General features: G+C 42.7%; 1 protein-coding gene across 5 annotated transcripts in view; it reads right to left on the reverse strand.

The window, feature by feature from the left end:
- The window catches only part of SLC38A4 (solute carrier family 38 member 4), a 40,771-nt gene extending 22,414 nt beyond the window's left edge, over positions 1–18,357 (reverse strand). The window contains exon 1 of one of the 5 annotated variants that reach the window (XM_035128293.2): positions 18,241–18,357. The gene's annotated coding sequence lies outside the window, so the exon portion shown is untranslated. Of the gene's footprint in view, positions 1–1,015; positions 3,259–4,617; positions 4,807–7,479; positions 7,520–8,889; positions 9,262–18,240 lie in introns of those variants that run through there. The other 4 variants (XM_060279627.1, XM_035128292.2, XM_060279626.1 and 1 more) reach the window with 4 other exon arrangements.
- Between the last annotated feature and the right edge of the window lie 6,379 nt (positions 18,358–24,736).

The raw sequence follows: 24,736 nt of genomic DNA on the forward strand, positions 1-24,736 counted from the left end.
GATAGGGGAGTCTCAAGTGGACCAATGGGAAGCCTGCCCATTCAGGTCTGCTCGGCTGGTCCCACCACCGAACGAGCCTCTGATAGGTTTAACTGGGGCTTGGTGGGAACCCTGAACGACTAAGGCGACAGGGAGGTGGGCCAGCCCACCCAGCTGGTAAGTCCCACATGGCTCAGGGGTGCTGTGCGTGGTCCTGCAAAGGGCACCCACAAAGGGAGGTGTGAGCGCTCATTATTATTTGCATCTGTTTCTTTTTAAATACCTATATCTTTATCTATCTATTACAGACATGGTCATTTTGATTAGCATTTGTAATTAATTGACACTGATAGCAGTTTACATTCCTGATCCAAATGCACAGATACTGAACATGCTAAACTCTAATTCCTATTGAATGGCACATTTTTCAATGGCTTAAGAAATATTCAATTACTTACAATCATGGTTATTGCTGAGAATAACCACAGGCAAAGAAACAGAATCACATAGTTGTTCGCCAAGAAACTATCAACACTTCAACTCTATATCTGCCAGTATAACACATTAATTGGATATAGTGTTCCAGAAATGAAGTCCCATAAACTTGAGAGCCCCATATATATTTTAGTATTCAAAATGGCATTCAAAATGTTGCATAACTGAATGTTATTATGAGAAATCTCAGCAGCACAAGCAGTTGTAATTTCTTTAGCCCCACGTTTAATAAGAATTTCATATTTTTTCAACATGGAATATTAGTCACTCGACAACGAGAAAACTGTCACCATTTTGTTGAGTGTAAACATACCGTTCCCAACAAATGTCCTGTCATATATTTATTTATAGCATGAAAACACTGAAGAGTTGACGTACAAAGAACATTAGCATATTTTCCAGTATCCATCCAGTGGCTAGAAGTTAAAGAAGACTTCAGATTGAAAAGCAGATAGCAAAGCCTGTTATTTAAAATCTGCAGTATCATTTTTAAAGAAAATAATAAGGAAAAAACACCATGCTATTTGATATAGTTTCCTACCAGAGACGGGCAAACTGCATATGGCTTTCTGTGTGATCACTCCAGTCGCTGTGTGAGAGTGATCCCCTAATCTGGCATTAGGTCAGAGAAAGCTAGTCAGGCTAACATTTCAGAGGACTGACTGCTGAGATACAAGGAACTCCAGTTAGAGCAACACAAAATTATGTTACCTTTGCCATGCTATTTTGTCCTCTGGCAAACAGAATGACATTGCATTATGATCCGATGCATATTCAAAATCTGTATCTAAACTTAAAAGGACAGTAAGCATATCTGAAAGTAAAATGCCAGCTGAAAGAAAGCTTAAAGGAAAAAAGCTAAAAAGTCCCCAAATCCAAGTAACCACAAAAATTGTTCAAATTATTAAACTTCCAGAAGAAAAATAGCTAAATTCTTTTTTTACTGACATTATTCAAGAGAAAGATTTAGGGTAATATATAATAGACAATTAGTATTTATTTAACTATTTTTTGCTATAGCTTTGGGACTGCATCTACATAGCTATAAAAACACTCTAAAACACCCCCCAAAAAAAACCGTTTTAAAGTTCACAATGGGTCATTTCATGAAGTTTCAATTTCAGCTCTACTGCACCACCTGGTGTCACAATGTTATAATGCATTTATAATGTTTTGTTTTTGTTTTTCCAATTTAGCTGAGCCCTGGTTTACAAAATGCATTAGGAAAAAAATGATCGCTACAATCTAGCAAGGCAGATCCTTGCACAGTCTTTGTTGTGCACATCCGATTTACTTGCAAATCAGTGCATACTTGGATGTGTACCCATATCCCAATGCTCATCTGGGGCATACTGAATTTTCTGAGCGCATTCTGCAATGTGGACGCAAGTTGTGCATCCCATATGTGGTCACCAGTTGTCCCTGCAACTAGCTGAATAAAATTAAAAGCTGGATTCAGGCCAATATTGTTTTAGTCCAACAATGAAATGGAGGACTTGTTTCCTATAGTGTGTGATTCCAACCTGAGAAACACTTCAATTGCTTCTGTCTTGGATTTGCTTACAGGATCAAACTAAACTGAGTTCAAAGGAAGTAAAATGCCTCTTAGGAACATGGTCACTTGCCTGTCCTCTGTCCATCACAGGAGAGGTGACCCTGACAGTGTAACTGAGGCCATCAGACAGAGTTCAAAACTCATAGCAGGCACATGGTGACCTGAGATTGACCCAAGATGGTGGGTCAATAGGAGCATGAATAGGAAGGGCTGTACAATTGCCTGGGATGCTCTAGCTGTGTAAACAGATTCAGGGAGAGCCTGAGTAAACCTTAACAACTCCACAATCCTTGCTGGTGCGTGCAAACCCTGAAGCTGTTGAAATGGAGTATAGCAGGTACGTCCAACTCCCAAGAGAGCTATCTACTCCCACTATAAAATAATAATAATCTGGCAGTGATCTACCCATTGTCATTGGGCGGAAGGGGAGCTTTCACCAGAGTTGTTGTTGAGCTGTTTTTAGGGAGGATTGACCAGAGTTTTTGAGTTTTCTTTAGGGAGGGTTGGCTACAGCTGTTGAACTGTTTTTAGGGAGGGTTTTTGGGGGGTTGCCAATAGCTAAGGATCCCACGATCAACCAGGATCAGCCAGAAGCACCCCATGATCGACCAGTAGATTGTGATCGACCTGTTGGACATGCCTGGAGTATAGCATTTTTTTACGTTCATGTACCATCAATGCAAGCTGTATATTTCGTCCGGTATGGAGGCCTCAACACAAAGCAATGATACGTTGAAAGACCATTTAGTTATAGGAGCTTCCTAGGTGTATACCCCATCTGGTTTCAAAGGAGGTGGAAGGATTATGTAGGCATATCCTGGAACTGCACAATCTAGGAGTTATCTGGAGCCATGGCAGCATTGGATTCAAGCAGTTCCCTATCAGGGATCGGACTGAAGAGGGCGAGATGGAGGAGGAGATGGAGGAGGAGATGTTGCAGGAGAAGAGGGAGACAGCCTTGATTTACAGCAGAGCTTTGAGGGGTTTGAGGAAAGTCACAGCTCATAGAGAGATCTCTCAGAACATGGTGTTTGTTAAGAGTACAGGAACAAAGGACTCAAAGACATTTGATCACAAGTGGCCACCGTAAGGGAAGGTGCTGTTGCTAGAAAGGAGGGAGGAGGAGCCCAGTTTGGAGCAACACCGTTGTTAAAGCTTGTTGCATTCTTTTGTCTCTCACTATTAGGATTGAATAAAACTCATTAAAAAGGACTCTACTTTGTTTCCTCTGCTCTGGAGCTTTGACGTTCCCCTACACAGGAAGCCAAGCCAAGCCAATGGGGCGCAAAGTTGAAAAATCCATAACTGAGAAGAAGCATTGGGGGGGGGCATGAAATTTTAGCCTCACTCAGGGTGCCATATTACCAAAGATTACCAAAATCTGCCCCTGGCCATGGGTTCTGCAAGCTGTCTGTAGTATCCAGGCAAAACCGCAAAATGGTGTTCTCCCCACCAGGGAAAAAGGGGTATGTGAAGAGCAAGTGGGGAATAAAGATCTACATTAGGAGCAAGGTTGGGAGGACACCAGCAGGGCCTCCTGTTTGCCAAGAGGACGCTGTACAGGTGGGATGAGGGGGAGGGGCTGCAGAGGAGATAGCAGACCCGGCCTCCAATGCTACCATGGTGGCAGCAGTAGCAGCGGCGGCAGCAGCAGCGGCAACAGTAGGTGATGCATTCCTTGCAGGCTAAATCTGCTGCCCCTATGGATCCTGCCACCTGAGTCAGATGCCTCACCTTGCCTTATGGGTGGGCCAGCCCTAGTGGAAACCACATCCGCAGAAATATTACATTCCTTTAAATACTGTACAATGTGGGCCCCACTTCCCGAAGAGCATACCTAATTATCAAGGCACAGATTTGATAACATCCATGTTTGCAGGTTGTAAATCTTGCATGTTTTTACAGGTAAAGTATGGACTTCCATGGAACTAAATTCCATTGGTTTGGGAGTATCGCCTGGAGACAGCAATTTTGTCGAAACTACCTGTAAGCTGGTTCTGGTCTGATCAGCAACTGAATGGGAGACCACCCAGGAAACTCCTGTATACTGTCTTGGGCTCCATGAAGAAAACACAAGGAAACAGAGAAGCAAATAAATTGGACCTAATCATTTTCAGTTTCTAGATTGATGGGAATTTAACTCGCTATTACTTGCATTAATTTGCCAATCACACTGCAGACAAGATTTCAACGAGAGACACAAAGGCACTCCCTTCTGGGAAATAAATCATTAACATTTTTGAAGATGAAAAGCTCCGTGACCTCCATGATAAGATAAGCAAAATTAAAACCTCCCCTTTTCTTTTGTCAATTATGAATGTAATAATTGGCTACATAAATTGAATCTAGCCAATGATAGCTAAATTATCTCAGAATTTAGAATCAAAGATTGTATGGAATTTCTACACACACACACACACACATGCAAAGTCAATTCCAACTGTTGAAGAATATTTGGCAGTAAAAATAACCATATAAAATCTGCTACTGAATATTTTTAACCCTTTTGTATTTAAATGTGAATTGTTAATTTCATATTCATTTTTATATCCCCTTACTTAAAAGAATAATGAATATTGCAAAAATACCTTTCTTTCTTTCTTTCTTTCTTTCTTTCTTTCTTTCTTTCTTTCTTTCTTTCTTTCTTTCTTTCTTTCTCTTGTTTCCACACCAAGATATAACTTATTAATTTAAAAATGGCACCTGTCTTTCAGAGTTTTCTCATTTAAGACCTTCTAGAGCTAGACAACGATTTAAAAGCAAATGGGAGTGTATCAGATAAACCAATCATCAATGAAGATAACCCAACACCTCCATTTGTCATACTTGCGTCAGCTCTTTTAAAAAAAAAACGAGGAAAAAGATAAAAAAAAATCCTGGTGCACGTTCAGGTCAAACATCACTGTTACTGGAGCTATTTGCTTTTTGGACTTGGAAGTTGTACAAAATGCACATCTGTAGTAGGTCTGACATAGACTTTTGCAACTGTAGACTGCCTATTTTACTCATCTGTACTTCCAAAGAAGCGGCACAAGAATTATAAAGTGTTTTTCCCCCCTGGATATTACAATTGCTGTAGACTAAAGCAAGACTACAAGAGGTCAACAGCTACTCTAGTTTTTAGCTTGCTCCTTGCCTCAAATACAAAGATGCTCTGCTGAGGTTTTCTAAGAGGTTGAGAAGCAAAAGCAACAGAATGAGGTACTTTTTCACACAATGCAGAATTAATGACGACATTCCTTGCTGCAGGAAGCCACTAATTAACATGTCACTGGAAATAAATACTACTATAAGGATGATATGCCAATCTTGGAAAAATATGAATTGTGAACTCCCATGATCAGTGGCAGTATATCTGATTTCCAGAAGTTGGGCATTGGCATCTGGTATTGATATTGTTCTTATGCCTTACACATAAACCTCCCTGTGGATACTGATACTCAGAAAATAGAATGCTGAACTAGATCATTTTATTGATCCAAGCACACCCACAGTTATTGTCTTAATTTCATACTGCACAGTATGAAAACCAGCAGGAGAATAGTCTAAAACTGTTCTCTGTTATATGCTGGATTTCCACTGGGAACGTTGTGATTTTTATAGGGGTAAACATTCAAACGTTTGTGCCCCTCCATCCCTCGTGGTCCACTCCCAGGAGGACTGTAACATCTAATTCTGCCCCTACACCCCGAATGTGCATTTGATTCCAAAGAGTAAAATATGGATTAGGCGGGTCTGCATTAAAGCTGCTCACACATCTCGCTCTAGTCTTGAAACTCTATTCCCTCAAGGGTATATATCTACCTTAGACAAGCTCCTTCTGTGTACCAGCAGCGAAGACACAACACTTCTGCAGCTGTGAAAAAGTGTCCACGGGGGAAATGCCTGCCTTGAAAGAAGGGAAAGGCCTCTGCAGAAGCCATGTAAGTATTCACAGAAGGAGAAGGGAAGTGCAGTTTGGTCAACATGTAGCGTTTGACAAATTATGGTTTTTGCCAGGTACATTAGCCTGAGTAAATTCAGCTGGGTTCTCATTTGAAGGCAAACAGAAAGACAGCTCTTCTTCAAAAGTGACAATTCCCCTAATTTTGAAATGCATTTCTCCAGCCAAGAAATGCATTTGCTAGGGTAAAACGTGCCCAAAAATGTATATATAGTGAAGACAGCATAAAAAATGCAATACACTAAGCTGCAAATTTGAGTATTAGAAGATATTAACACTAAAACACTGGTGATGAATTTTTATGAGGACTTTAGAAAAATAGCAATTCATGAACTGATGTGGAAATGTGGAACTAAAGACTGGAAAAATTAAAAACAGAGAGATGCCAAAATTGCTGTCAATTAGCCTTACAATGATTTGAAGATGACAAAGCAAGCTAACCAACCTCCTTTGGAATGCGGCACAACAGAAAGAAACCAAGTTTTCACCCCATCATTTTCACAAGTTTACCTATGATTTTAATGAAACACAAACTTCACAAAGTACACATACAAAAAAAAGTTCAAGGATGTATTTAGTAATGCCACCAGGACAGAACATTGGGGTGGATATGTAGAACCCAACTCAGCAGAATGAGCAGGTGCACCCCCGCAAATACCAAGGCTCACTCTCCACATTGAAATAACACACATTACCATCTTTTAAAAAAGCACCTCCTATAACATTGTTAAGCCCAGTGTCTAAAATTACCTAAGTGCACCACTAGCGAAACAATATTTTTTACACTCAACAAACCTGCTTCATTTTGTGGCTTTCCCTCACTTAAAAAAACTGGTGTCAGTCATTATTCCTCATATAAGTTTAGAATAATGTTGGTTTCTGATTCTATCATCTCATTCTATCCAGTACGCCGACCTTTTCTGTAGATTTGTTCTCATATTTATACATTTATTTAGAATATCTCTAACCTGCCCTTCATTGTAAACAAGCTCAATATGATTACAACTCGTTCAAATTAAACAATCACCGTAAGAAACCCACTTAATTACAAAAGCAGATAAGACTAATCTAATTAAAACCAAAATCTTCCAGATGCAGAGTGGGCTCTAGCAATAACGAATTAAAACTGATATCCTCGGCAAATTCCTCTGCCAGCAGATAGGTTTTCACTAGGCACTGAAGTGAGAAAAAGACTAGGCACCAAGTCCCTATTTTAAAGGGAAAGATATTCTAAAACTGGCATGCCATCAGTGAAAGGGGCATTTTTGATATCACATAGTGAACAGTGCCCAAAGGTGGGACAGCTACCATGCTGTGTAAAAGCATGCATAAAATGCCTGTCTTTATTCAGAAGTGACAAGCAGAGGGCAAGTGACAAGGCAAAGGGGGAGCATTTCCCGAGTTGCCTTTCCCTTTGGCAGTTGTGATGGCAGTGAGGGGCCCACCGAGGGCAACTTGTCCTGAGTGTTACCTCCACCCCCGAACCTACAATCGGCACAACTCTTACCACTCCTCAACTCCTCAAGCAGATGGTTCATTTGTGGGATGGGGAGAAACTACTTCTAGAGCACAAAGTGTTTGAGCTATTACTTCACGGCACCCGCCCCTCCACCCCACCTCCCAATCCCAGGCCCCCCCCCCCTACATGCGAAACACAGCAGCTTGATTCTTGAGCATACGACCTGGCATTTTGAACGAAGATGAAGTCCCGCTCGGGAAAAAGTTAATGCTTAATTCCCGTGCTGACTAATGAGATCGAGCCAGGAAAAAGGTCCAGCCCGTTGCCAAGAGATCAGTTGCTGATAACAAGTCTGTGACTCATCCCAAGAGTTCATGGCTGGCCATCAGTGACTTGAACCCATGTTCCTCCAGGCCGTACTCGGCAAGGCCTGATCAATACTATGCAGAAGACAAACGGCACCCTCCCGACAATAAGCTGGGTGAAGAGAACCGCAGAGAGAAAACCCTGGGGACAACCTTTTTGGCCGAGGTCAGCCCAGAGGTGTATAAACGATAAAGGACCAGAGGCTTTGCTTTTGGTTGTCAGCAGAGAGGGGAGAAAGCGACCAGTTCAAAAGTGATGTAAGCTCTGTGAAGCAACACCCTCCTTGTGTGATGCAATACACGGCAGATTAGAGAGAAGCCTGAATTTGGCAAGGTTGCACTCTTCTAAATGACGTTTGACTTCAATCGACTAAGAAAACCTTTTGGCTAAAACAATTCTACTGGTTACGCTTAGCAGAATGTGCCAGGCATATAGGAACTTGTACAACAGCCCATTATTATTTTTTACAGAGAAAGTGGGGATGGAAGAAAGAAAGAAAGAAAGAAAGAAAGAAAGAAAGAAAGAAAGAAAGAAAGAGGAGGAGGGATCTAATCCTGTCTCTCCTACTACCCTGCTCATGCCCCTCTCCACTCCATCCATTATTTCTGCCACACGATATTTACTTCCCCTCCACCCACCACCACAGCTTGGGCAAACATTTGTAGGGTGGGGGAAGAGGATGGAGCCGGACAGGTAAGATGCAGGTGTGCTACCACCCAAGGCACAATAATGTTTGCAATGATCATGTGGGAGAAACGTCCATGAAAATGCACCCTTGCAACTAAGTTATCTGAAGAAGTGTGCATGCACACAAAAGCTTATACCAAGAACAAACTTAGTTGGTCTCTAAGGTGCCACTGGACAATTTATTATTATTTTTTATATATTCCCTTGCAACTATTGTTAAGCAAGTTTCCCATATTTTGACAGGACAATGTTTGCTTGTTTTTTCAAAGAAAAATTATAATTAAAAAAGGCCCAACGTCTTTTAATTGTATTTTTATAGCAAAGCCTGTTATTTAAAATCTGCAGTATCATTTTTAAAGAAAAGAATAAGGAAAAAACACCATGCTATTTGATATAGTTTCCTACCAGAGACGGGCAAACTGCATATTGCTTTCTGTGTGATCACTCCAGTCGCTGTGTGAGAGTGATCCCCTAATCTGGCATTAGGTCAGAGAAAGCTAGTCAGGCTAACATTTCAGAGGACTGACTGCTGAGATACAAGGAACTCCAGTTAGAGCAACACAAAATTATGTTACCTTTGCCATGCTATTTTGTCCTCTGGCAAACAGAATGACATTGCATTATGATCCGATGCATATTCAAAATCTGTATCTAAACTTAAAAGGACAGTAAGCATATCTGAAAGTAAAATGCCAGCTGAAAGAAAGCTTAAAGGAAAAAAGCTAAAAAGTCCCCAAATCCAAGTAACCACAAAAATTGTTCAAATTATTAAACTTCCAGAAGAAAAATAGCTAAATTCTTTTTTTACTGACATTATTCAATACTATGGCCTGATCAATACTATGCAGAAGACAAACGGCACCCTCCCGACAATAAGCTGGGTGAAGAGAACCGCAGAGAGAAAACCCTGGGGACAACCTTTTTGGCCGAGGTCAGCCCAGAGGTGTATAAACGATAAAGGACCAGAGGCTTTGCTTTTGGTTGTCAGCAGAGAGGGGAGAAAGCGACCAGTTCAAAAGTGATGTAAGCTCTGTGAAGCAACACCCTCCTTGTGTGATGCAATACACGGCAGATTAGAGAGAAGCCTGAATTTGGCAAGGTTGCACTCTTCTAAATGACGTTTGACTTCAATCGACTAAGAAAACCTTTTGGCTAAAACAATTCTACTGGTTACGCTTAGCAGAATGTGCCAGGCATATAGGAACTTGTACAACAGCCCATTATTATTTTTTACAGAGAAAGTGGGGATGGAAGAAAGAAAGAAAGAAAGAAAGAAAGAAAGAAAGAAAGAGGAGGAGGGATCTAATCCTGTCTCTCCTACTACCCTGCTCATGCCCCTCTCCACTCCATCCATTATTTCTGCCACACGATATTTACTTCCCCTCCACCCACCACCACAGCTTGGGCAAACATTTGTAGGGTGGGGGAAGAGGATGGAGCCGGACAGGTAAGATGCAGGTGTGCTACCACCCAAGGCACAATAATGTTTGCAATGATCATGTGGGAGAAACGTCCATGAAAATGCACCCTTGCAACTAAGTTATCTGAAGAAGTGTGCATGCACACAAAAGCTTATACCAAGAACAAACTTAGTTGGTCTCTAAGGTGCCACTGGACAATTTATTATTATTTTTTATATATTCCCTTGCAACTATTGTTAAGCAAGTTTCCCATATTTTGACAGGACAATGTTTGCTTGTTTTTTCAAAGAAAAATTATAATTAAAAAAGGCCCAACGTCTTTTAATTGTATTTTTTTTGTAGTAATGATGTAGCAATGGATCATCATGAAATGGGTGCCCTACTCAAACGACCTATGCAAAAAAATAAGTAGGAAAATGAGCAAGGATCTTTCGGTAGCAAGTGCATTTTCCCATACCAGAAAGTCCTTGCACTGTGTTTATGACACAATGGTGTAATTTTGTGCTAATGCTGATTAGCAATTTCGTAAATCTCAAAAACACAATTTGCAAGGTTGTGTCCATGACCCCCTTGGGGAAAAATATCTAAGAAAACAAGCCCATTATGAGACTTTGCAACAGATGTTTGCTTAGCTTGAACTCCACAAGTACAGCTGCCCAGTGCTTTGGTACATATTTGTTCCTGAATCCTTTCTCAGAGGCACTATTTAAATATGATGATACACGTGTGTGTGTGTGTGTGTGTGTGTGTGTGTGTGTGTTTAGCATGCCTATCAAAAGAAGTCTTCACAGATGTTTTTTATCAATAGCAAGAAGTAATCCATGGCGAGTTACGTTTCACATTAAAACTAGTGTGTTGGATACACTTTCCACTCATTATTTTATTTTATTTTTCAGGTGATTGTATTATTCCCTAGGATTCCTACTTTAAATTACTGTATATCTAAAATGCTTGTGACAGAGGAGCCATGGGCTTGTGAGGAAAGGGAAAGATTTCTCTATATAGAGACTGTTGATGGGCTGCATGTGTCTAATTTGAAATGTGGTAGGAATATCACACATGGCATGTGTTTCTCATCCCAAGTGGCAGGAGTTGAGATGGGAAAGCAAGAAAGTGACAAGAGCAAGGAAGAGTTTCTGGATCAGGTAGCTCTTCCACATCGTTGCCACAATACGGAAAAAGGAATGTATGTTGTGAGTGGCATTTGGTATGTTAATGTGGAGGTTAGACTCTTTAGGCTGGAACAGTTACATCAGGGCAGTCTCGAGCAGGTCGGGCGCCCTGGCGCAGAGGCACGGAGATCGCTCCAGCGCCCCCGCCCTCGCAGCGTGCAGCATGGCTTCCGCGCGGCTTCGCAACACCCCGGCGTCCTGGCACCCCATGCCACCGGGACTCTACCTAGAGCCGTCCCTGAGTTACATTTCATGGTCTGGGATATATCCAGTTCTCATGGCTACATATGAATGGGCCTGCTTCAAAATCTGTTCTCTGACATTTGCAGATGGTTATATTTTGGTAGCAGACTCAGTGTACCCTTCTGTTGATGGGCAGGTTGGCAGTTGTGCTGGAGCCGCCTGTCGCTTCGCAGGTAAGATTCACCTTCTGTTGTGTGGGCAGGACGGTCCCTCCCCTTACCTGGCAATGCCTCACCAGGTAGGATTGGATGACTGGCTGAGGTAGGCAGAGATCTCCAGGTATCCAGCCTGGGGAGGATGAGGCCAGCCCGAACTACCAGGAGTCGCACTGGGATCCGCGGGGCTGTGTGTGACCACGCAAAAGGCACCCCCCCCCATTTGATGTGGGGAGTGGTCATTCTCATTCCTGTTTTGCATCAGAACAGATTGCTAAAACTGAAAGGATAGGCAGGAGGTGCTGAGTTGCTTTTCTTGTGGATTAAATACCCCCAGGACTAGCAATGTACACTCTTTAGCCACCAGAGGGTATCAGCTAATTTGCATGGTAACTTTTCTAAATGCTTTATTAAATGATCTATTGAAGGCAAGTGCCATTGTGTCTAAAATGCATTTATTAAAATATTATCCCATTAAACTCATATTTGCTAACAAATATGAACAAATCATAGCATGGTCCGACTCATTTATGTACTGTATTGTATTATATAGTATTGTATTGTATTGTAATGCAATGCAAATTATGTTCATACTCGTCTATTATATAAAATCAGCATCTTATTAAGAATGTGCTTGCAGTTACATGATAAAGCACAATTTGGACCGAAGACCTATATGTACGCTTGCTTGAGAGTAAGTCCCATTAAATTCAATGGGACTTACTTCTGAATAGACATGTGCACAGTTGAACAAATGTGTGATTGAGTCCCTGTGTAGTACTATATTTGGTCATATTCTGGGGTTCCCTGAGTTGGACTCAATATTCTTCTCTCTTTTTCCATCTGTTTCACAATGAAATTCCCAGGACAGAGTATGCATTTATTTTATGAATCAACAAAGCTAATCATTAGTGGGTGTATGTCAACCATTTATTCTAGACAATGCTTTTTGAAGATATGTACCAAACAGTGACATGTGGTGGGGTTTGCTTGCTAAGCTTAAAAAAAAAAGTGTGAGAAAACCTTAAATTTCACTAAGAAAATGGAAAACAAAATAGGCACTGCAATTTTTAAGAATACATATTACTATTTTTAGAAGTTGTTTTTTCCCCAAAAAATCCTATCATAATACAAAAATTTCTTTTACTTGTGCCTGTATAAATGTGGCATGATTCCTTAGTGATAAAAAACAACCCTTAAAAGAACCCTGGTTGATATGTGATAGCTTCATGTCAGGTGCCTGTGAAGCAGTGAGCGTGGTTGAGTGAATATTACCTAGAATACTGGTAGATTTACCTAGAATACTGGTGAATATTACCTAGAATACCGGTAAATATTACCTAGAATACTGGTAATTTACCTAGGTAAATTAGACTAGGTTATAGAATCTGGATTTCTGCATGTTTCTGACTGTATAGGAGTACCAGAGACATGCCTTGCTGCCTGTCTTAGGAGTGATATGAGGTGCGACACTATGTTAGTTTTCTGTGACTTTCCAAAAACTGCACTCACTGTGTACTGGGAAACTTCATATGACCCAGTTCCACCATACAATGACTGCATAAGTGACTTCATCAGGGAAACCGGAGTTCCCTGAATATCTCTCTCCCTCTTATCCCCCACTTCTTTTCCGCTCATCATTACCGACTGCTGAGAAAAAAATGGCTTGCTCAGCAGTCTTCAACAGCTTCCCATATAGTCAGTTGGAACAAACAACATGTTCCATCCGTTCGGATTTCCCAGAACAAAGCAGATTTAGATATAACTCCATAGCCTATTCCCATGTCAGCCAATTTGTATATACAATGTTTATTGGTAATATAGAAAAGAATACTTTGTTATGACTTCCATAACATATGTAGCTCTTACTCTTGTTCACAGAAAAGAAAAACAAATCCTCAGAAATATCATTGGATTGGCTAAAAATGTCCCATCCCTCACATATCCAAAATGAATAAAATAAATTTCTAATAAAGAGCTCTCTTTCTGAAAATGTAATTTAATCTATGACGGTTCTCTAGAGCCTAAATAGTCATTGAAAGTACACATTAACTGTATCAGTAATGCATAATAGCACACAGCCGACTTCTCAAAGTGGCTCACTGTGCCAGAACCTTTGAAACAAATGGAGCTTAGAGAGCACTTAAGATTCAAGTTTCTATATAGCTCTGGACTCTAAGTTTGTCATGAATGCAGAATCATTGCACAGGAGACATTTGTACAAAACATGCCCAATATATCCAAATTTACAGTCATACCTCGGGTTGCATCCGCAGCGAGTTGCGTTCTTTCAGGATACGAACACGGCGGACCCGGAAGTAAACACTTCTGGGTTTTGCCGTGCGCGCATGCGCAGAAGCAGTCTATCGCGCTTTCGCTCTATCGCTGCTTGGGTTGTGGACTTTTTGGGGTGTGAACGGCACCGAGGAATGGATTGGGTCCACAACCCTAGGTACCACTGTATAGCAGTATTATGGATTAACAAGTATGTATCCATTAAAACGACTGCAATTCTTCTTCTTCTTCCAACCAGCTGGTGAAAATCGCAGATGGGGAGAGTGCTGATGCACTCAACTTCTGCTTTCAGGTTTCCCATAGGCACATGGTTAGCCATGGTGGGAAAGAATTCTGGGATATAGCAGGCCATTGGCCTGACCATGCAGTGCTATTCATAGGTTTTTATGTCCCTCCCTATGATTACTCTTGTGGGGAAGGCAAGGCCCATGTTTCCTTTGCCCAGAAGTGAAAAGGCCATTGTGGCAGCTTGACTGGTGACTGGGAGTGGCTGCCGAGACCATAGAACACCAGTCCTGAAAGACCTGCATTGGTTCCCAGTACGTTTCCAAGCATAATTCAAAGTGTTGGTGCTGACCTTTAAAGCCCTAAATAGCCTTGACCGTTCAGGTATACCTGAAGCAGCGCCTCCACCCCCATCGTTCAGCTCCTCCTGCTGATTAATGGGCAGAATATCTGGGAATTTTCTCTCACAGGGGAGGGAAGTGTTCATCCACCACACATTATAGGGGAGAGGCAACCTGCCTCCCCTCATAGTGGCCTGCTTAGGCACTATTTGGGGGGAGGGGAGGGCTTGTGAGTTGGCCAACACTGGAGGAGGAAGTGAGACTTGTGAATTTAATTACATCTTCTCTCTACATTCTCTTCCTCCCCATCAACCCCCAATAAGTTGAGCACTACCACTTATGTCAGGTGAATTTTCAGTATATTGGGGGAGCAACAGAAAGCGTGGATCCAGCTTTAAAAAAATGTATATAACCAGATCAAACTCTATTCCTAGCCCACTTTATCCGAAGGGGCATGAGATATTGAGCAAGCCTCCTTGTAAACAACAAAGGTCACCCTGCAGTAGTGGGCAAAGTTGCATCTTTTAAGCTGAAGTATATCTAAAACACCTATAAAAATAATGGCTGTTTTAAAAAGTGTTGATTCTGTTTTCAACTACTGCTTTCTTCTTCTTCTTTTGCTTGGACCTCCCCAGAAGACAACTTCCAGATCAAAACAAGGGGTGGGAGGGAGGCAACCAGTGACGGTACGGACAGCCTTACTGAATAACAGCACTAACAGAGATGGCTGCGATGGTGTGGCTGTTTACTTTGGTACAGTATTAAATAAAGGCTGTGGATTCACCATAGCAACCTCCACATCACATAGCTGTCATGCTGCTTCTAAGAAACAGAGGACCTTTTGGAAGAAACATAGAGGACTGTTTGAAAGATCGCTATCATTCCCACATTTTATAGATCACCAGGGCCCGTGCTATCATTAGGCCAACTGGGCCATTGCCTAGGGCGCAAATCTCAGAGTGGTGCAGAAACTGATCTTTGAGGGACAGTTTTATACCAATTAGTTTTTGTTATATCTTATGAAGTTTCTGGTAATGTTTTGCTTTTCTTTTATATTTTCTAAATGGTTTCCTTTTTCTGTAAATGTTTACTCCAAAGCAGAAAAATGCCCTTATATATGCACAGGGACAGGGGAGACGTTCCATTTTATTTGCACTTTTAACAAGAAACTACCTAAGTTGCATGTGAACACAGCTATCCTTTGAATTTAGCCCTTCTCCAAATTATTTATTCTCCAACCAATGCATATATTGGGGGCAAGTGTGAATAAAAAGTCATATATTCATGACAATTGCATAAAAATGCATTATATTGGGGAAAACTGATTGCAAAAATGTGTATTAGCTGAAACTGCATACAAAAATATATTAGGAGAAAATTGTACAAAAAATTGATGATTTTTTGTGAGAATTCTTTTTTTTTTAAGGCATATTGCTTGGAAATGTGGAAAACTGAATTTAAGAATGGAAAAATAAGAAACTAAGAGAAACTAATAGACATATTTGTCCGCCCCTATTTAGGCATTTACTTAACATTTAATTTAGTACTGCAAATAAGGAAGAATTCCCTTCAGGCAGGATGGAATAATACAATAAGTAGCAGTAAACTGGAAGAGCATTTGAGTATTTTGGGATGGATTTTTGAAGGCCTTCAAGGCAGATGTGTAGTCATATGGGCTAGTAATTTTGAAGACTTATTTGCAAGGCTGTTTTAATAGCAGTGGTACAGCATCATTAGGACATGCGTAGGATTGCAGTAGCTGTCTTCCTCATGACTAGCTTCTCTTACTCCGTAACTATTTGCTCTGGGAATGGCAGGTGCAAAGTAGCTGCTCCCCCCGCCACGGGACTCACAGTACATCAATTAATTTGCAAAAGTAAAAAAACAAAGGGGGGGGGGTTGAAATGGGAGACGACTTCCTGACCCCCTCAAAACAGCCCAGCAAGAACTGATCATGCAAAGTACAGTAGCCAGGGAATATTGAAAGTCTGTTGAGTGGTGGTGAAATGGGGTGTTCTGGGGAAAAAAACACAAGGCTAGAACATTTTAAAGGAGCAACATTTATTTGTTTTGTGGGAGCAATGCAACATTTTGTTTCCGCTTTTGCAGGAGCAATGCAACATTTTGTTTCAGTTTCGCAGGAGCAGTGCTATTTTTGTTGCCATTTCCACTGGCCCTATCTAACAAGGCCACCTCACATTGGTGCTTATAACTTGCAGAACAAGTTTATGACAGAACTCATGCAAAACCAGAGCCACAAACTGGGGTATATGTGGAAATGCCCAAACACACCTGCTTTCTAGACAAGCTCAAGTCCCTTCTTCAAATCGCTGGTGGGGGATAATAGGACCTTTCACATGATCACCAATTCCACTCCTTCCTCTCCTTCAGGTGCCCAGGGAAAAGACACACAGGCTGCTCTGCTGGCTGGGCAATTCTTACCCAGGAAAGCTTAGCTAGTTTGCCAGCAATATTCCTTCCTTCCACTCAAATGAAAGCTGGGGCTACCAGCTTACGAAGCCACACGTCAGAACATCAGAGGCCCATCTCCTCCAGAATTCTGTTATCCCAATGGCCAGCCAGATCCCTCCAGGAAGCCTGACGCCTGTCCCCCTCGGGGCCTGAAGGCAAAGAGGGAGATGATAGGCAGCACATCCAACCCGAGTCGAGGCACTCTGTCCACGTGTGCGCGCGTTTTAACAAACGGCGCCTGTTGCTCTGCAGCGCCCCCTAGGGAGAAGCCTCCTCGCGCAACACAGCTAGCCTCGGGTCGTTTGGAGGGAGCAAAGCGGCGCTCCCCTCTCCCCCTCGACCAAGCGGAGGCCGCGAGCGACCGCAAAGCGGCTTCCCCGGAGCTCGGCCTCCGAGCGGCGAGCGTCTCCCGGGCGGAGACAAAGGAAGCGGGCGGCGAGGCGCAGGGGGCTCCCGGCTTGCTAGGAGAGGAGCGCGTGCGCAAGAGACCTCCCCGTGCGAGGCTCCTCCTCTCCGCCGTCGGGGGCTTCGTGCAGCCGAGGGAAGGCGGGAGGGGGAGCCAAGCTTCGCGGGAGTCGCGACCAGGGAGGGAGACGAGGGAAACGCATATCTATCCAGGAAGCTGCGGCTGCACTTGGTTGTCACAGTAAACTGCTGTTGCTTTTGAGCGCCTTTCTTATTGAATAAAGGACAATCGGAGCTTTTTTGGGGGGGGGGATGTCATCGTGCAAGCCAGGCTTGCAGCAATCCTCGCCTTCCTGTACCCCAACTATTTAGTTAAATCGCATTGCAGCGTCTGGCCGAGACTCAACTTTACCTTACGCTTCCTCATATACTTTGGATCATCAATATCCATTCTGCCTCCACCCACTAAGATGGGTCTCTGGCACCCCATCTCTCCAGCACCACCCCATTTTCTTGCCGCACCGACTTTCCGCGACTCTCCCTCCTCTCTCCGCTCGCGCTCGCGGTTGACACGGAACCGATCACGTCTGAACTCTCCTCTCATGGCGCGGAGCGACGTGCGTGAGAAACATAGGCACCCACAAGGGCTCTCCTGTCAGTTGGAAGCCCCTTCTTCTCAAACCCCCCCCCCCACCTTTTCCGATCGCGAGAGCCTCGATCAGACGTGGTTGGCAGTCCACACACGCGCGCAGCTGCGGCCACCCCGCCAACTACGCGGGATGGTTTGAAATGGGAAAAGGCAACCCGGGATTCCGAGAGAGAGACACTAGTTTCCAAGCTGTAGCCGCCCAGCAACCTCCCTGCGGGGGACACAGAAAGATACCTGTAGATCGGTAACTTCTATTATCTGGCTGTGCCGTCTGGTCTGTAATTCCTTGGGAAGAAAAATAGAGCAGCTCATGGGGGACTTTAAAGCCGCTTAGTATTTCATCGAGAAAGAGAGTAAAATCTCCAGTGAGTTACTCACCTTGAATGCTGGCGAATTCTTTTAGGAAGAGGCACTTGGGACATGCGGATGTTGTTGTTCAGAAGACGCGCAAAGAAAGTGTGGGCAGAGACCCTCTCCCTCTCCCTCCTTTCTTCCCTTTCCTCTCTTTCGGAAAGAGTGGAAATTTCCATCATGTGACAGGGGGCAGCATCCCCAGCCTCTGCTTGCAGGCGGACCCCTCCCTTCCAGGGAGGGGGGGAACCACCCACCAATGGCAGCGAGCGGGCAACCTGAGATGTCAACAAAAAAGCATCCTCTCCCAGGTGGAGACTTGTTTGGCAGCTCTGGAGGGTGAATGCCTAACACATCGCCTGAATGCATGCAGATGGAGCAGTGGTCTTGGGCTGTTGTTTTGTTCGCAGCTTGTCACTTGCCCGTAAGCCATTAAAAAACTAAACTAAGCAAGAAAAAGCCAGGCACCTAAAAATATTCCATGGGCCTTCTTTTCTATTATTACAAAAGAAAACGCCTTTTGAATTTACCTCCTCTTCTAAACTATTCCCCCCCCCCCCCCGCTCCACCATTTGTCCAGGACCCTTAATCCTGCACCATACCAGCTGTATGGCCCAGGAACCACGCTCATAGGTGCATAGAAAGCTGCATTATACTGAGTCAGACCATTGATTCATCCAGCTCTGTGTCTACCGGTAGCAGTGGCTCTCCAGGGTTTCAGATATTCCCTGAGATTGAACCTGGGACCATCTGCATGCAGAGCAGATGCTCTACCAGTGAGCTACGGCCCTTCCAGAAATAAACATGCATATGACAGGAGGGGTATTAGACAATTTTGGCATGAGTGCTGATCAGTTTCCCTCACCCACTCATGCCCTTAGTTGGCATTGCTGGGACCTGCCTTGCATCAAATCACAGGACAGTAACTGAACATTTCTTTTCTCCTGGTATTGCTTGCACAATTGCTAAAAAATTTTTTTTGGGGGGGGCATGGTGAAGGTTCCCTTAGTCACTACTTGTATTCCAGCTACAGTGGATCAGTCCCATAACAGCAAGCCTTGCAATCAAACCCTTGCAGGTGTCACATAAACCCACACCAAACCTACAACACGAGGGTAGGGGTCCCAACCCACAGTCTGAGAACCAAGGCCTAGACCCCATTTAACCATGTTTGGAATATAACCTCACTGCAGTTATCTGGGAAGAGGGAGTGGGGTGGGGGGATTGGTTAAGACTGTAAAGACTGAGTGAACACAAAGTGCATGTATAGCTCATGACTTTTTTTTTATTGTTGACATATGCTTGGTTTTGCTGTGCTTGCACTTGTTGGAAAGCTCCGATTGGCTGCAGTTCCGCAGCATATGCACACAAGTTCCCAGTGCATTTCCACGTTGGGAGGTTTGTTCTGATTCAAGGAAGCAGCAAAGTGCTTCTCCGTAAAGGCTTCGTTGTTTTCGCCCTGGTGCTTATAGCCATTCAGTTGTCCCGAACCATGCTAGCCAAATTGTGCTTGTGGCGGTCGTGCTCTTTCCCATGGTGGCAGCTCCTAGGCCCCTGAGATATCCTACCCCTGAGATATTCTCTTCCTGGAGCGGCTTCCTGTGTTCCTGGTTGTCTGCTTCTGCCTGGCTGCAGAGGAATCTCCAGCAGACAAAGTCACTAAGGACAATACCCCAACTGCTCTGAAAAGGGACTCCTCTGCAAACTGGTTAAAATTGAATTTTAAGCATATCAGTTTGAACTGTCTGGTTTATCTGTTTAATTTCACGATGTTCACTCTGAGACCCCTTTTGAGGCATGTTCATTCTTTAAAAATCTGTTTGGTATTTATATAGTGAGTCACTGCAGCCTCTGATTTTCGAAGGAAAACTACTGGCTACCGAGTAGCCCAGGTGAAAGCAGAGCTTGGGAATGACAAAGCTTGCTTTGTGTATATGAAAACATTAGGAGCAATTTGCGTAATCTGTTATGACAATTGTTCACACATTGTGCAGAGTATGGAAGGGCATGAGAGCTGTGCTGTGGAAATTTGGTTTCGGATCCATCATATGCTTGTTGGAAAGATAGCGGGATATTTGAAGCTGCCTAATACTGAGATACAATTGTTCGGTCTAGCTCAGTAATGTCTACACTGCTTGGAAGCAGCTCTCCAGGGCTTCAGGCAGGAGTTGTTTTCCAGCCCTGCTTGGAGACACCAGAGCTTGGACCTAGGATCTGTTGTGCGCTCAACCACTGTGCTCCAGCCCTTGAAAACAAGGGAAGGACTACATGGAAGCAGGGGTCAAGTCCACAACAATCAACCAGATACATGTGGGGGATGCTACCTATTCATGTTTTTCATCCTAAATGCTATTGTTTAGTCACCACAGTTGAAATGAACCCTTGCCCATTTCTTAGCTTGCAGGAAGTAACTTCTTCTTGTGCAAAACAGCATTTCCGCTCCCTTCCTCTGGCACCAGCTACCCCTTGCCCAAAGTCTTCCAAAGCTTTAGCTTTGAAGGTCTGATGCCAGGAGGAAAAATTATACCCCCCCACCTTGTGAATCATTCGCCCCTCACCTCTCGGCAAGTGCTTTTCGCTTGCAGAAGGAGGTAGTGGTAGGTATACCATTCTAAGGCTTGTTTTTTTCCATCTCACCCTAGAATCCCACCTGGTAATGAAGCGGGATGATTCACTGTATGGCCTCTGTGCCAGGAAGCTGGGATTGCACAACCGCGTATATCATTTCTTTTTGTGTTGTGAGAGAGAGGCCCTCAGATGATTAAAACTGAAAGGATTGTGGAAGCCTAAATTCCTTTGGAAGTTTTTCAGTGTTAATTTGCTTTATTATGCTGCTGTTTCTGTGTGCGTGTGGAAGTTCAAGTTTTTTTCCTAGTCAATTTCAATACAATTGTCACAAGCTGTTCAAGAGAATTCATTATCAGACAATATTTGAAGGCTGCTGGTGTGTTTCTTCTTTTTATATAAAAAAGTATGCATTCCATCCTAACGTTTTGTCAGAATGAATATCACAAAAATATCCCTTATATTTCTTAACCATGCTGTCTCTACTGCATATACTGGCACAGAAAATACGTCAAACTTTATTGGTCTTTTATTTGTGTTCCCCCTATCCCACAGCCAATACTCCTGGGATTATGACAACAATATTTTTCATATTAGTTTTCTTATATTCCAGGGTGCGCAAAGAGAAAACGTTTTAAAACTGAAAATGCCCTAAACACAATGAAAAAGCATTTTGTTGCTCACAACAACAACAACAACAACAACAGTTTTATGCAAATCAAACTGTAAATATCATTTATAGCACATACTTGTACATTACTCAGAAGTAAGCCTCATTGAGTTCAATGAGATTTACTCCCCAGGAAGTGGGTGTGGACCATAGCTGCCAAGTTTTCCCTTTTCGCACGAGGAAGCCTATTCAGCATAAGGGAAAATCCCATTTAAAAAAGGGATAACTTGGCAGCTATGGTGTGGACAGCAGCCCTTGTATTTATATTGGGCTTTTTCATATAGATCAAAGAGATTCTGTTGCATTTTCTTAGTAATTATTATAAAGTCATGAGAGGTAGGTCTGTTAGTATCCCTCTGTTGCAGATGAGGGCGCTGAGGCAGAAGACCTTTCAGTGAGCTCATGGCAGAATGAAGATTTGTACCTGTAACTTCTTAGCCACAACTTACACTTCTTATTTACGGAAATTATTATTATAAATACTTTTTAAATATTATTAAGAGTGATGAACGTCAGTCTGAAAGCAGCTTGCAAAATGTTAAACTACAGAGCAACTTATCAAACATTTAAAGGCCATTGCACAGTATAAAACACAAGAATGTTCTTCCATCAACAATAATGCTAAGAACATATCCAGCCTACCCTTCTGAAAGGTGAATATCAGAACAGGATAGAAGCAAACCACACTGCAATCAAATTAAATCAAAAGGCTGGGCATTTTTGCCTCCTAGAACAGGGCTGGCACCAGGCATGTTTCTCTGGGGGGAATGTTCCATAGCTGGGGATTCCCATTCTCTCTTCAAGAATAGCCCTACACAGAGTACATTGTAGTAGTTAAAAAAAAAAGCCAAACACAACAACTCATTTTACACATCAGAAAAGGAAGAACCAGCTTGAAAAATTAAGAACCAGCCAGCTACCATTACAAAGTAGGGACAATGCCAAACATGGTGCTAATATGTATTTAAAAGTTTGCTTTAAAGTTATTAAATCAATAGGAGTATAGCGTCAAGGGAAGTAATAGTACCACTGTATTCTGCTCTGGTCAGACCTCACCTGGAGTACTGTGTCCAATTCTGGGCACCACAGTTCAAGAAGGATACTGACAAGCTGGAACGTGTCCAGAGGGCGGCAACCAAAATGGTCAAAGGCCTGGAAACGATGCCTTATGAGGAACGGCTTAGGGAGCTGGGTACGTTTAGCCTGGAGAAGAGAAGGTTAAGGGGTGATATGATAGCCGTGTTCAAATATATAAAAGGATGTCATATAGAGGAGGGAGAAAGGTTGTTTTCTGCTGCTCCAGAGAAGCAGACACGGAGCAATGGATTCAAACTACAAGAAAGAAGATACCACCTAAACATTAGGAAGAACTTCCTGACAGTAAGAGCTGTTCGGCAGTGGAATTTGCTGCCAAGGAGTGTGGTGGAGTCTCCTTCTTTGGAGGTCTTTAAGCAGATGCTTGACAGCCATATGCCAAGAATGCTTTGATGGTGTTTCCTGCTTGGCAGGGGGTTGGACTGGATGGCCCTCATGGTCTCTTCCAACTCTATGATTCTATGAAAAGCAATGGACAGCAGAGTAGCTAGGGGCGGCCACTAAAATTTCTCACAATGCTTCCAATGCAGCATCATTCCAAGGCTTCGTGGGAAATTACTACAGGTTGTCTGGAGTATCAGTTTTGGGAGGTTGTATCCCATGCTAGTCCAGCTCTGACCCATTGAAATTAATAGCTACGGCTAACTCCAGCTGATTAATTTCAATGGTTCTACTCTGAGCCAATCTCAGTTGGCTATACTGTAACCCTTTATTATTTTTAAAAGAGTGTCTAGGTCTGAGCCATCCCACTGCACCAGAGAAACAAGTCAGGCTATGAAATCAATGGGAAATAAACTCTGCCAACTCATTTTTAGATACAACTCTTAGGTGCTTACTTCACTTAGAATATTTTTTTAAAATTATTTCCAATGGCTGTTTGATATTGCAAGCCAGTATGATTTTGAACAATACCGTGTCATCCCAAATATAATAATAAATAGCATGTGCAAGTTACTTGTATGTCTGACCTACACTCAAATGCAATAGTTTTCTAAGGTGAAGGTCTAATATCAGCATCTCAAAATAAATTTCATGAAGATTGTTGCTTCTTTGTGAAGTGCTTTAAAAACCAGCCCGGTAGGAATCCATATTTATTTTCTTTCAACGGTTTCTATTCCAACCTTCTGCTGTTTAGCATGACTGTGAGCCTTATAAATAATGCCCTGCATTCTGAAAGTCAGCTGTGTCATGTGCATTTGTGTGTTTTTAACTCATGCCAGAAAAAATATTTCACAGAGAACCATTCCCCTTTCCCCATAGCAGTCTCACAAAGATATAAAGTTGTGTTGTTCCTTTAGGATTCAGCATCTTTTTTTAAAAAAATTTGCAAGCACAACACGCAAGCATAATTCTGAACAAACACTACATTCAGTAAGGAGGCCCTTGATTGTGCTATGTCAGTTAGTTGGGCAAGTCCTGAGGCAAAAATTACCTGAAGGGGAGTTTTGGCTTTTCAGAAGCAGAATCTGGACAAGGCAGAATGGGTCAAAGCAGGAACCCTGGAAGCACTTTGTTGTGCCACGATGATTCAGACACCACAAAGTATTGCAGACAGGTGTCTGCTGAAAGCAAAAGTGATAGCTTAACAGAATACCAGGATGAGATGATGGGAGAGCAAACAACAGCATATGGAGAAGGAAAAGGTGGAGCTCTTTAGTGACTGATATGTCAAGGGAGAATGATTTTACCCCAGAAGTGATTCCTCTTTAGTTATGATTCCTCTTCAATTCTTCTCACCTCAAAACCAACTTTAAAGGTGAATAGCACAGAAGCCCCTGGATTTATTTGTCTGCAGTTTGGCAGGTTTCTTTCCCAGGAGCGCCTCTGTAATTTTTCAAACCAATTCCCCTTTAAACACAGGAAGAGATTAAGGAATTCCCCACCCCCCTTTTCTTGCCAGCCCTAAAACTATAATGGCAGCCTTTGCAGGAAAAGGAGGAGCCCCCTGCTTTTCCACACAAAATTGTTTTAAAAGGTATAGAGGTTCCATGTACACACACACTTTGAGGGTGCCCAGCATCCATTTGTCTGTAATTTGGCAGAGGGACTAGTATACCTGCAAGCTTCATCCACACCTGTCAAAACAAATCAAAAAAGTTGTAGTCCTTTTTATTATTATTTCCCATTAGTGAATGGGAAGAACTGTATAATTGGTCCAAAAACATTGAAGTTATTTTTCTGAAATTTGGCAGG

This window comes from Zootoca vivipara, chromosome 10, assembly GCF_963506605.1.
Source record: "Zootoca vivipara chromosome 10, rZooViv1.1, whole genome shotgun sequence".
NCBI lineage: Eukaryota > Metazoa > Chordata > Lepidosauria > Squamata > Lacertidae > Zootoca > Zootoca vivipara.